We start from the raw sequence: 11,950 nt of genomic DNA, 5'->3' as shown, positions 1-11,950 counted from the left end.
ACGAACCCGTAGAAGAACGCGTAGAACGACCGCAAACCCGTATGGTGACAGACCCGTAAGAAATAATTAGTTCAAGTGTATCAACGTCGACGTATCTATGAGACGCGATATACTTAGGAATGAATATTAAAACTGTACCTTGATAACGAGTTTGTGCTATGGACGATTAATTCTGCGATTTAAATATGAGTATCAAGTGTACTCCGTTTACCGAACAGATGGAGTAGTAAAAATGCGTGATCAACTACGTCTAAATAAGCTCGAGCCTTCGATTTTTCCGGAGACTATATCAAATTTATTGCATGTCTTCAGGGTAGATACAGTATTCTTAGTGTTCCTCAGTGCTCTGTCTTTGGTCTGTTATTTTTTACTATTTATATAAACGATACTGTTGACTTTCTCAGTGAGCACTACTTACTGTATGCAGATGATCTTAAAAATGAATACTATACTAAAAGTATAAAACGATCAGCTACCTTTGTAGTTCTTGGTATGGCTAAATAAACTGTATATATTGGCATAACTGGATCTAAATCCATTGGCCAACTATCACTAGTAATAATAATAATAATGATAATATTACTTCCATTGATTGTCGTATCAAAAAATTGGTAGAAGGGTATTTCGACGGAACATTCCTCGTCTTTGAGGTAAAGCCCAATACATTCCGTTTCTTTAGAAAATTATAAAAATTTGATTTTGCGATTTTTGTTTTTTACCTCTATAAAGTAAATACCAGTGGGGTAAATAACAACTCCGAAAAATCGAAATATCCAAAAATCGAAAATTCGAAAATCGTAGAAACAGAAAAATCTTCCGGAAAATCAAAAAATCGAAAAGTAAAAACTGAAAAATCGAAAAAATGAAGAATGGAATTGAAATTTTGAGAAATCGAAAAGTAAAAACATTGGAAAGTCTTTAAAACTGAAGAACGTGAAAACCGAAAAATCAAAAATCGAAAACTGGAAGGACTGAAAATTCGAATTTCGAAAATCGAAAGCTCAAGAAATTAAAAAAAACGAAACCTAAAAAAAAATTCGAATAACGAAAAATCGAAAAGTAAAAAAATTGAAAAATTCAAAAACTGAAGAAGGAAGGAATCCAAAATATGGAAAATCAAAGAATTGAAAGAAGAAAACAAATCGAAAATTCTATCAATCAAATATTCGAAAAAACGAAAATCCGAGAAATTGGTTCGAAAAAACGAAAAGCTGAGAAATTCGAAAACCTAAAAATTTGAAAATCAAAGAATCGAAAATCGGAAAACCGAAAAATAAAAAATATCGAATTTCGAAAAATCAAAACGGAAAAATTGAAAAATCGAAATTAAAAAAATTCGAATATCGAGAAATCGGAAATGGAAAATTGAAAATTTGAAATTACAAGAATTGAAAATTTGAAATTTCGAAAATTGAAACTGAAAAATCGAAATACGGGAAAAGTCGAAAAATAGAAAAATCTAAAAACATGGAGAAATCGAAACGTCAAAAGATCGAGAAATCGAGAAATCGAAAACACGAGAAGTCGACAAACCAAAAAATCTAAAATTAATAATCGAAAAATTGAAAAATCCAGAAACGAAAAAATTACCAAAATTGAAGTACTTATTGAAAATTTGTGAAATCGGAAACTTGAAAAATCGAGAAATCAAAAAATTTGAAACCTTGAAAAATCCAAAGGTCAAAAAAAGTAAAAATGGAAAATTTCAAATGTGTACTTATTAAAAAATGAAAAACTGTAAAATCGAAAATTGTAAAAATTTTAAAAGCCGAAATATTGAAAAATCGAAAAATCAAAAAAACGGGAAATCGAAAAATCTAAAATTTAAGAAATCAAAAAATTGAAGAATCAAAAACTTGAAAAATCTTAAAAGCCAAATATCGAAAAATTAATCGCTCTATAAATTGAAAAATCGAAAAATTAAAAAAATCGAACAACCAAGAATCGAAAACCTGAGAAAAACTCCAAAACTGAAACGTCGAAAAGTCGAGATATAAATCGAATAATTGAAGAATTCAAAATCAGAAATCGGTAAGTCGAGAAACCGAAAGATCAAAAATCGAGAAACCGAAAGATCAAAAATCGAGAAATCGAAAAATGGTAAAATCAAAATATAAAAAATTCTAAAAATCTAAAAATCGATAAATCGTAAAATGGAAAATTTAGAAACGCTAAAAACTGAAATATTGAGAAATCGAAAGACTGAAAAAATATCGAAAAATTGATGAATCGATAAACAAAATAAATTGAAAATTCGAAAAATTGAAAAATCTAAGAAAAATTGAAGAATAAACAACTCAAGAATTCCAAAACTTGAACGTCGAAAAATTGAGATCAAAAAATTAAAACCTCGAGAAATTGAAAAGTTTAAAAATCGAAAAATTGAAAAATCAAAAAGCTGAAAAATCGAAAAATTGAAAACTGAAAATCAAGAAACGAGAAATCGAAAAACCGGGACTTCGAAAAAATTGGGAAATCGAAAAATGGCAAGATGAAAATATTGAAAAATCGAAAAATCTAATCGAAAAATCGAAAATTTAGAAACGCCAAAAATTGGAAATCTCGAAAAATCGAAAAATTAAAAAATCGAAAAACTGAAAAATCAAAAAAAAAAACAAAAAATCGAAAAATCTAAAATTTAAGAACTCAAAAACTAAAGAATCAAAATTGATAAATTTCAAAATCCGAATATCGAAAAATTAATCAATCGATAAATCCAAAAATTGAAAAAATTGAATAATTGAAGAATCGAAAAACGGAAAAATCGAGAAATCGAAAACTCTAAAAATCGAAAAATTGAAAAATCAAAAGCCTGAAAAACCGAAAAATTGAGAATTTAGAAACGCCAAAAGTTAAAATATTGAAAAATCTAAAAATTGAAGAAACGAAAAATTAAAGAATCGAAAAATTGCATAAACCCGAAACCCAAGTATCGAAAAATTGATCAATCGATAAACTGAAAAATTAAAAAGTCGAAAAATTGAAAAATGAAGAGAAATTGAAGAATCGAAAAACTCGAGAATTCCAAAATTTGAACGTCGAAAAACTGAGATATCGAGAAATTGAAACATCGCAAAATCGAAAAGACTACAAATCAAAAAACCGAAAAATCGAAAAATTGAAAACTGAAAAACGAAAAACGACAAACTGAGAAACCGAGACTTCGAAAAATCCCGAAATCGAGAAATTGCAAAATAAAAATATTGAAAATCGAAAATTCGAAAACCGTAAAACTGAAATATCGGAAAATGGAGAAATCGAAAAATGAAAAATCTATTAATCGAAAATTTGAAAAATCCCAAAAATGAATTTCGAAAAATTGAGAAATCAAAAAATTGAAAATCGAGAAATTGAAAAATTGGAAGATAGAGGAATTGAAAAATCGATAGACCAAAAAATTTAAAATTCGAAAAACTGAAAAATCAAAAGAACGAGAAATCGAAAAAAATTAGGAAATTAAAAAAACTGAAGAAGCTAAATTGGTAAATTTCAAAACCAAAATGTCGAAAAATAAATCGGAGAATTGAAAAATCGAAAGATTAAATAAATATCGAAAAATTGATAAACAGAATAACTGAAAAGTCCATAAATTCAAAATGAAAAATTAAAAATTCGAAAAATTGAAAACTGAAAATCAAGAAACGAGAAATCGAGAAACCAAGACTTCGAAAAAATTGGGAAATCGAGAAATGGCAAGATGAAAATATTGAAAAATCGAAAAATCTAATCGAAAAATCGAAACTTTAAAAACGCCAAAAATTGAAATCTTGAAAAATCGAATAATTGAAAAATCGTAAACTGAAATATCGGAAAATGGTGAAATCGAAAAATTGAAAAATCGAAAAACTGAAAAATCAAAAAAAAAACGAAAAATCGAAAAACCTAAAATTTAAGAAGAATCAAAATTGGCAAAATTTCAAATCTCAAAAATATCGAAAAATTAATCAATCGATAAATCGAAAAATTGAAAAAATTGAGGAATAATTGAAGAATCGAAAAGCCGGAAAATCTAGAAATTGAAAAATTGAAAAATCAAAAACCTGAAATATCGAAAAATTGAAAATCGTGAAATTGGGAAGTCGAGAACCGAAAATTCGAAAAATCTAAAAATTAAAAAGTCGATAAATCGTAAAATGGAAAATTTAGAAACGCCAGAAGTTAAAATATTGAAAAATCTAAAAATTGAAGCAACTAAAAATTAAAGAATCGAAAATTTGCGTAAACCCGAAACCCAAGTATCGAAAAATTGATCAATCGATAAAAACAGAAAATTAAAAAGTCGAAAAACTGAAAACGAAAAATCGAAAAATTGAATAGAAATTGAAGAATAGAAAAACTCAAGAATTCGAAAACTTGAACGTCGAAAAACTGAGATCGAGAAATTGAAACATCAAAAAATCGAAAAGTCTAAAAATCAAAAAACTGAAAAATCGAAAAATTGAAAACTGCAAAACGAAAAACAAGAAACTGAGAATCGAGAAATTGCAAAATAAAAATATTGAAATTCGAAAATTCGAAAACCGTAAAACTGAAATACCGGAAAATGGAGAAATCCGAAAATAAAAAATCGAGAAATCAAAAAATTGAAAATCGCGAAATTGAAAAATTGGAAAATAGAGGAATTGAAAAATCGAATAATTTAAAAATCAAAACTGAAATGTCGAAAAACTGAGAAAACGACACTTGAAAATTCAAAAAAACAAGAGATAGAAAAAAAAATAGGAAATAAAAAAAACTGAAGAAGCTAAATCGAAAAATTTCAAAACCAAAAAGTCGAAAAATTAATCAATGGATAAATCGAAGAATTGAAAAATCGAAAAAATCAAAGAATAATAATTGGAGAATCTAAAAACTAAGAAAAATCCCAAAAATTAAAACGTCGAAAAGCCGAGATATCCAAAAATTAAAAAATCGAGAAACCGAAGTCTATAAATTGAAAAATCCAAAAACCTGAAAAAGCGAAAAATTGAAAATCTGAAAACCGAGAAATGGGGAAGTCGAGAAAACAAAACATCAAGCAATCGAAAAATCCAAAAAATGGTAAACTCAAAATATCGAAAAGTCGAAAAATCTAAAAATAAAAAAAACGATTAATAGTAAAATCGAAAAATTGAAAAATGGAAGAGAAACTGAAGAATCGAAAAACTCAAGAATTCCAAAACTTGAACGTCGAAAAACGGAAATTCCGAAAAATTGATCCATCGAGAAATCGAAGTCTTAAAATCGAAAAATTGAAGAATTGAAAATCTGACAACTGAGTAATCGGGAAGTCGAGAAAACAAAACATCAAACAATCCAAAAATCAAAAAAACTATTTTAATCGTAAAATGGAAAATTGAAAAATGGAAGAGAAGCTGAAAAATCAAAAAACTCAAGAATTCCAAAACTTGAACGTCGAAAATCGGAAATTCCGAAAAATTGAAACATCGAGAAATCGAAGTCTTAAAATCGAAAAATTGAAAAATCAAAAACCTGAAACATCGAAAAACGAGAAATCGAAGTCGACCGAAACTTCGAAAAATCGAGAAATGGCAAAATAAAAATATGTACATATTGAAAAATCGAAAATTTAGAAACGCCAAAAATTGAAATATTGAAAAATCGAAAAATTTATAAATCGTAAAACTGAAATATCGAAAAATAAAAAATCGAGAAATCGAAAAATGAAAAAACGAATTATTTAAAAATCAAAAAACTGAAAAATCTCAAAACAAAAATATTGAAAAATTGAAACAACTAAACTTGAATAATCGAAAAATCGAAACATCGAAAGGCCAAAAAATTGATATTTCAATTGTGATTTTTCCAAAAATCTCGATGTCTAGGATAAAAACCCGGGTTCATAAACCACAAATGGAGGAGTATCTTGTTTTCTAAAATTTAAATAACATTTACTAACGTAAATTTTGGATGACGTCATCCTATTGTTGATGGGGATGAGTAGCCAAATTTGGTTATCGTTTTGTTAGAATAGAATAAAATAAATAAAATAGAATAGAATAGTTTATTGATCATCCAACGGGCAAATCGCCCACATATGACATATAGTACAAAACGCAGATACAAACAATGTGATTAGAACTTCCTAAAGTAATAATAGACAGTAATCCTAACCCTAGAAGTTTTAGTACAGCGCTAATTTGACACCAGCAATAAATACAGTTTGACACTCTATAAATATATCACATGTGTATATTCTGCACATGTTGTTAACTGGTGAATAATAATGTTGATTAGTGCGAGCCATATCACACAGCAAAGTTCTCGGATTCCTAGATCCTGAACGAGGAAGATAAAAACTAATGTGTCTGTTATTTACGCACAGACGGCAGACAGACAGACCGAAACTGCAGACCTATCTTTTCGCACTTTTGAGGGTCATGAAACGTCGAAAAAACATAAAAGCGGCCATTCGCCCGATGGACTCGATATCAATACTTCCTTAGCTTACGCTCGGGAAGTAAAATTTCCAACAAATCATAGTGGAAACAAACATATGAGTAATTTGTAGTTTTCTGATATAAGTACACTGGCATGTATGCAACCAACAAAACACACGTGCACTGTACCTACAGGCCAGACCTCGATCAGCTGCTCTGTTTGGTCGTCCTCCTCCTTCTCGCACCAGCGTCCAAACAAACAAAATGCCATCAACGGGCGCCACTGAAGGAGGCTCTTCAGCTGCTCGCCCAAACCTGCGGCCGGACGTTCGGCTGTCCGAAGACCCGCCGCCACAACACCCCGATTTATTCCGCTTTGAGAATCGCGACCACGCCAACCACAAATTTCCGGACCGTCTACATCTCGAGGATTAGTCATGTCAAATTAATTACTCGTCGAATCCACGCCTCCATTGTGTCCGTGTGAAAACCCGTCTCTCAAAACGCGCAGCCCATCATTGCCATGCGTGTCCCTTCTATAACTGGCAATTCTTTGATGTGCCTCTAATTGTGGACCGTAAAGGTTAAAACCGTGGAGCATCTGTTCTGGAAACGATTAAATCCTAGGTACAGCTGGCTTCACAGTAAATCGTCCGCGAGTAATGGGGACTTTTTTGGCTTTGAATTCCGCCGATTAGTCGCACGCACGAGATTGACGGATCGGAAAAAGGTCACTTCGGCCGTATTTTTGGACCGATAGCGGTGGCAGGAAACAATGCCGGACGGAAATAAGATCCAGTGTGGCGTATCTCCACCCACGCGCCATTGGCGGCGGGGGCAGGGGGAATGGGGCCGATTTGTTTATTGATTGCGGGTATTACATCTGCAATTAACCGCCACTCTTGGCATTGTTCGATTTGAAAATAAATCGGGTTTTGACTGGCGTCCGGGGAATATGCACAACCCACACTAATTGAGTTCTGTCACTTCTGGTCGTAGCTGGTTATAGATTCCCCATAAATAACGACAACCTAATCGAAATAATTGCGAAAACTACGTATAATTACAGCATAATTTGTACACACAAAATGAAAAAACAACGTGTATCGCTTCTGAAATCTCCATAACGAGATTTTACTAATAACAAAATAATAATAATAAAAAAAATGATTGAAGGTAATTTGGCTTCTGATAACTCATGCAGCTTTTTTGACTTCTGAATTTTTTAATTTTTTAAAGTTTTTTTGTTTTTTCAGTTTTTCGATTTACAATTTTTCGAATGAATTTTTAAGTTTAAATTTTTCAGCTTTTCAATTTTCCAACTTCTGAATTTTTCAATTTTTAGATTTTATAAGTTTTTGTTTTTTCATTTTTTTTTCAGTTTCTCGTGTCTTCAATTCAATTTCGATTAAAAATTTCTCCAAATTTTTGATTTGCAATTTTTGGTTTCGATTTTTTTTTTCTTTATTTTGACAATATTTCGACTTTTCAATGTTCTGATTTTATAATTTTTTGATTTTGTAATTTCAATTTTTTAAATTTTTCGTTACTTCAATTTAGCAGTTTTTCAATTTTCCATTTTTCCTTTGATTTTACAGTATACAACTCTTCGAGTTTTCATTGTTAATTTTTTCAGTACGTCGATTTTCCAACTTTCATGTTTCAATTTTTAGATTTTGAAATTTTTTGATATGCAATTTCGCGAGTTTTCAATTTTTCGATTTGCATTTTTCATTTCGGTTTCTTTATTTTCTTTATTTTTTAAATTTTCCGATGTTCTGATTTTTTTTTTTTTTCAATGTGAAATTTTTCAATTTGTGGATTTTTCATTGTTTCGTTTTTTAATTTTGAATTTTTCAGTTTCGTACATTTTCAATTTTCCGTGTCTCCAATTTTTGATTTGCAATTTTATGTAACAATAATTGTATAGGTATTTTAAAAGATTTATTTTTCCAATTTTACTATTTTTGAATTTTTCCATTTTTCAATTATTGGATTTTAATACTTTTTCATTTATTCGACTTTTGAAATTTTCGATTTTTCATTTTTTCAGTTCTTCGGATTTTCAGTTTACAATTTTTCGTTTCGGTTTTTTATTTGTTTATTTTTGCAATTATTGGATTTTTCAATGTTCCGATTTTATAATTTTTATTTATTAAATTTCAATGTTTTTCAATTTTTCGTTTCTTCAATGTTTCAATTTTTCATTTTTTTTGTTTCTTCAATTTTATGATAAGCAATCGAGTTTTCATTTTTAAAATTTTCAGTCTTCCGATTTTCCAACTTCTGGATGTTTCCAGTATTAGATTTTGAAATTTCCGATTTATTAATTTTTTTTCAAATTTCTCGATTGTTAGTTCTTCGACATTTGAATTTTTTCGTTTTTTCAGTTCTTCGACTTTTTGCAAATTTTCGATTTTTCATTTTTTCATTTCTTCAATTTTCGGTTTGCAATTTTTAAATTTTTCAGTTTTTCGATTTTCCAACTTTTGGATGTTTCACATTTAAGATTTTGCAATTTTTCGACTCATTAATTTTTTCTATTTTTAAATTTCTCAATTTTTAGTTTTTCAATATTTGAATTTTTTCGTTCTTTCAGTTCTTCGAATTACAATTTTTCGATTTTCCAGGCTTTCGATTTTGCAATATTACGATTTTTCAATTATTTTAGATTTCGTAATTTTTCGTTTTTTCAACTTTTCGAATAGTTTTCAATTTTTCACTTTTTCATTTCTTCATTTTTTCGATTTGCAATTTTTCGTTTCGGTTTTTTATTTTCTTTATTTTTTCAATTTTTTGGGTTTTCAAAGTGCTGATATTAGAATTTTCAGATTTTTTTTCAAAGTGAATTAGTTTATACCAAAAAGACGCCACACAACGCCAAATTTTGGTTTTTCTTTAAATTTTCTTTTTTTCCCAGGCGAAATTTTTCAATTTTTCGATTTTTCATTTTAGGTCCCTTGATTTTTGTTTTCTCTATTTTAGATTTTTCCATTTCTCGATTTTTCAATTTTTTAGTTTCTTTAACTTTTGGTTTGCAATTATAATTATTAAATTTTTTCACTTTTTCAATTATCGGATTTTAAAACTTACATTTTTCGTTTTTTTATTTTTCAATTTGTCGATATTTAAATTTGCAATTTTTCGATCATTCAAATCATAGTTTTTCGACTTCACAATTTTGGCAATTTTACAATTTTTGGGTTTTTTCCATTTTTCGAATCGATTCGTTTTTTCTTCTTTCGATTATTCAATTTATAATTATTTTTTCTGTTTTCAAGTTTCTCAACTTTTATATTTTCAATATTTGAATCTTTTTCGTTTTTTCACTTTTTCAATTTTTTGATTTTCCAGGAATTCGATTTTGCAATATTTCGATTTTGTAGTTTTTCGTTTTTTCATTTCAATTTTTCAATTTTTTAGTTTTTCATTTCTTAAATTTTTCGATTTGCAATTTTTAGTTTAGATTTTCTATTTTTCGTTTGGATTTTTTATTTTTTGTTTCGGTTTTTTATTTTCTTTATTTTTTCAATTTTTCAGGTTTTCAAAGTCCTGATTTAATAATTTTTCTTTTATTCAATAGGAAAATTTTCAGTTTTTAGATTTTTCAATTTTCCAGAATGTTCACATCTTTTTCTCAAAATGGCCAAATTACATTATACCAAAAAGACGCCACAGAACGCCAAATTTGAGATTTTGTTTAAATTTTCTTTTTTTGCCATGTGAAATTTTTCAATTTTTCGATTTTTCACTTTTAGATTTTTTTTATTTCTGTTTTCTCTGTTTTAGATTTTTCAATTTCTCGATTTTTCAATTTTTTGTTTCTTTAACGTTTGGTTTGAAACTTTTCTAGTTTTCATTTTAGAAATGATTATAATTTTTAAAATTTTTCACTTTTTCAATTATTGGATTTTAAAACTTTTTCATTTATTTTCAATTTTTCGAATTTTGATTTTTCAGTTTCTCGATATTTAAATTTCCACTTTCTCAATCTTTCAATATTATAAGTTATCGACTTCACAATTTTGGCGATTTTATAATTTTTTGATTTTACAATTTTTGGGTTTTTCCCAATTTTTCGATTCAATTAGTTTTTTTCCTTCGAATTTTTCGATTTATAATTTTTTTTCTACTTTTAAAGTTTCTGATTTTCAGTTTATCAATGTTTCAATTTTTTCGTTTTTTCACGTCTTTGATTTGCAATTTTTCGATTTCCCACTTTTTCGATTTTGCAGTTTTTTCCGATTTATTAGTTTTTCAATTTTTTCACTTTTCGAATAAAAAAAAATGGAAAATTGCAAAATTGTAAAACGGAAAAATCAAAAATGAAAAAGAAAGTGTAAAATGAAAACTTTGAGAGACTCTAAAAATTGGAAATCAAGAACTTGACAAACTGAAAAAACGAAAAATTGAAAAATCAAAAAAATAAAAATTGAGAAACTTTAAAATCGAAAAAATAAAAGAAATACATATTGTTAAATTCAAATATTGAAAATTAAAAAAATCGGAGAATCGGATAACTTTGAATCCAAAAATTGAAAAATTGGAAAATTTTAGAATCATAAAATCCGGAAATTGAAAAATCAAGGTTTGAAAATTTGAAAAATTTAATAAACGAAAAATTATAAAATTGAAAGAAACGTTGAAAAAATAAAGGAAATGAAAAACTAAAAGCTAATATTAAATCGAGAAAATGACAATAAAAAATTGAGAAAATGAAAAATTCAATGAAAAATTGGAGCAACGAGAAATAGAAAAATCGAAAAAAACGTATAAAATGAATACTTCGAAAAATCTGAAAATCGGAAATAAAGAACTTGAAAAATTGAAGAAACGAAAAATTGAAAAATCGAAAGAAACATTGAAAAAATAGAGAAAATAAAAAACTAAAAATTGTGATAAATATTGAAACGAGAAAAATGAAAATTAAAAAATTGGGAATGAAAAATGAAAAGGGAGAACATAAAAAATTGACAAACTGAAAAAACGAAAAATTAAAAAATTGCAAATCGAAAAATTGAAAAATTAAAAATGAAAAAACAAAAACGTATAAAATGAATACTTTGAAAAATATAAAAATTGGAAATCAAGAACTTGAAAAATTGAAGAAACGAAAAGTGGAAAAAATCAAAGAATAAAAATTGAGAAACTTGAAATGGTGCAAAATCGAAAAAACGAAATATGTACTGAAAAAACGGGAAATTGCATAATTTGGAAGTAGAGAAATTGAAAAACAAAAAATTTAAAGTTGAAAAACGAAAAATTGTGAAACCGAAACATTAAAAAATGGAAAAATTGAAATGAAATAATTGAAATGAAAAAATTGAAAAAACGAAAAATCGTGATACTACAAGATTCCAGAGTATTTGATTTTGCAGTTTCCAAGGTAAATTGCAAAATGATACACAATTTTGATGTTTTTTCACAAAATATAGATGTGTAGGGTGAAAATTCAATACGCATTCAGAAGAGTATCTTATGAGATTAAAAAAAAGTATACTAGAAACGGAAGACCACTTTTTTTGTACTCAAGAGGTCATGAACGTCGAGAAAACATGAAAATGACGAGT

The 11,950-nt window shown here is 27.6% G+C and overlaps 1 protein-coding gene across 5 annotated transcripts in view; it reads right to left on the bottom strand.

Moving 5' to 3' along the window:
- Positions 1-11,950, bottom strand: part of LOC135126328 (signal-induced proliferation-associated 1-like protein 2) — a 47,125-nt gene that overhangs the window by 9,890 nt on the left and 25,285 nt on the right. The gene's annotated exons all lie outside the window — the stretch shown is intronic.

Source organism: Zophobas morio, unplaced genomic scaffold, assembly GCF_036711695.1.
Source record: "Zophobas morio isolate AGI-343-1 ecotype UQ-CSIRO unplaced genomic scaffold, CSIRO_AGI_Zmor_V1 ptg000002l, whole genome shotgun sequence".
Taxonomy (NCBI): domain Eukaryota; kingdom Metazoa; phylum Arthropoda; class Insecta; order Coleoptera; family Tenebrionidae; genus Zophobas; species Zophobas morio.
This window is presented reverse-complemented; position numbering and strand designations above follow the sequence as displayed.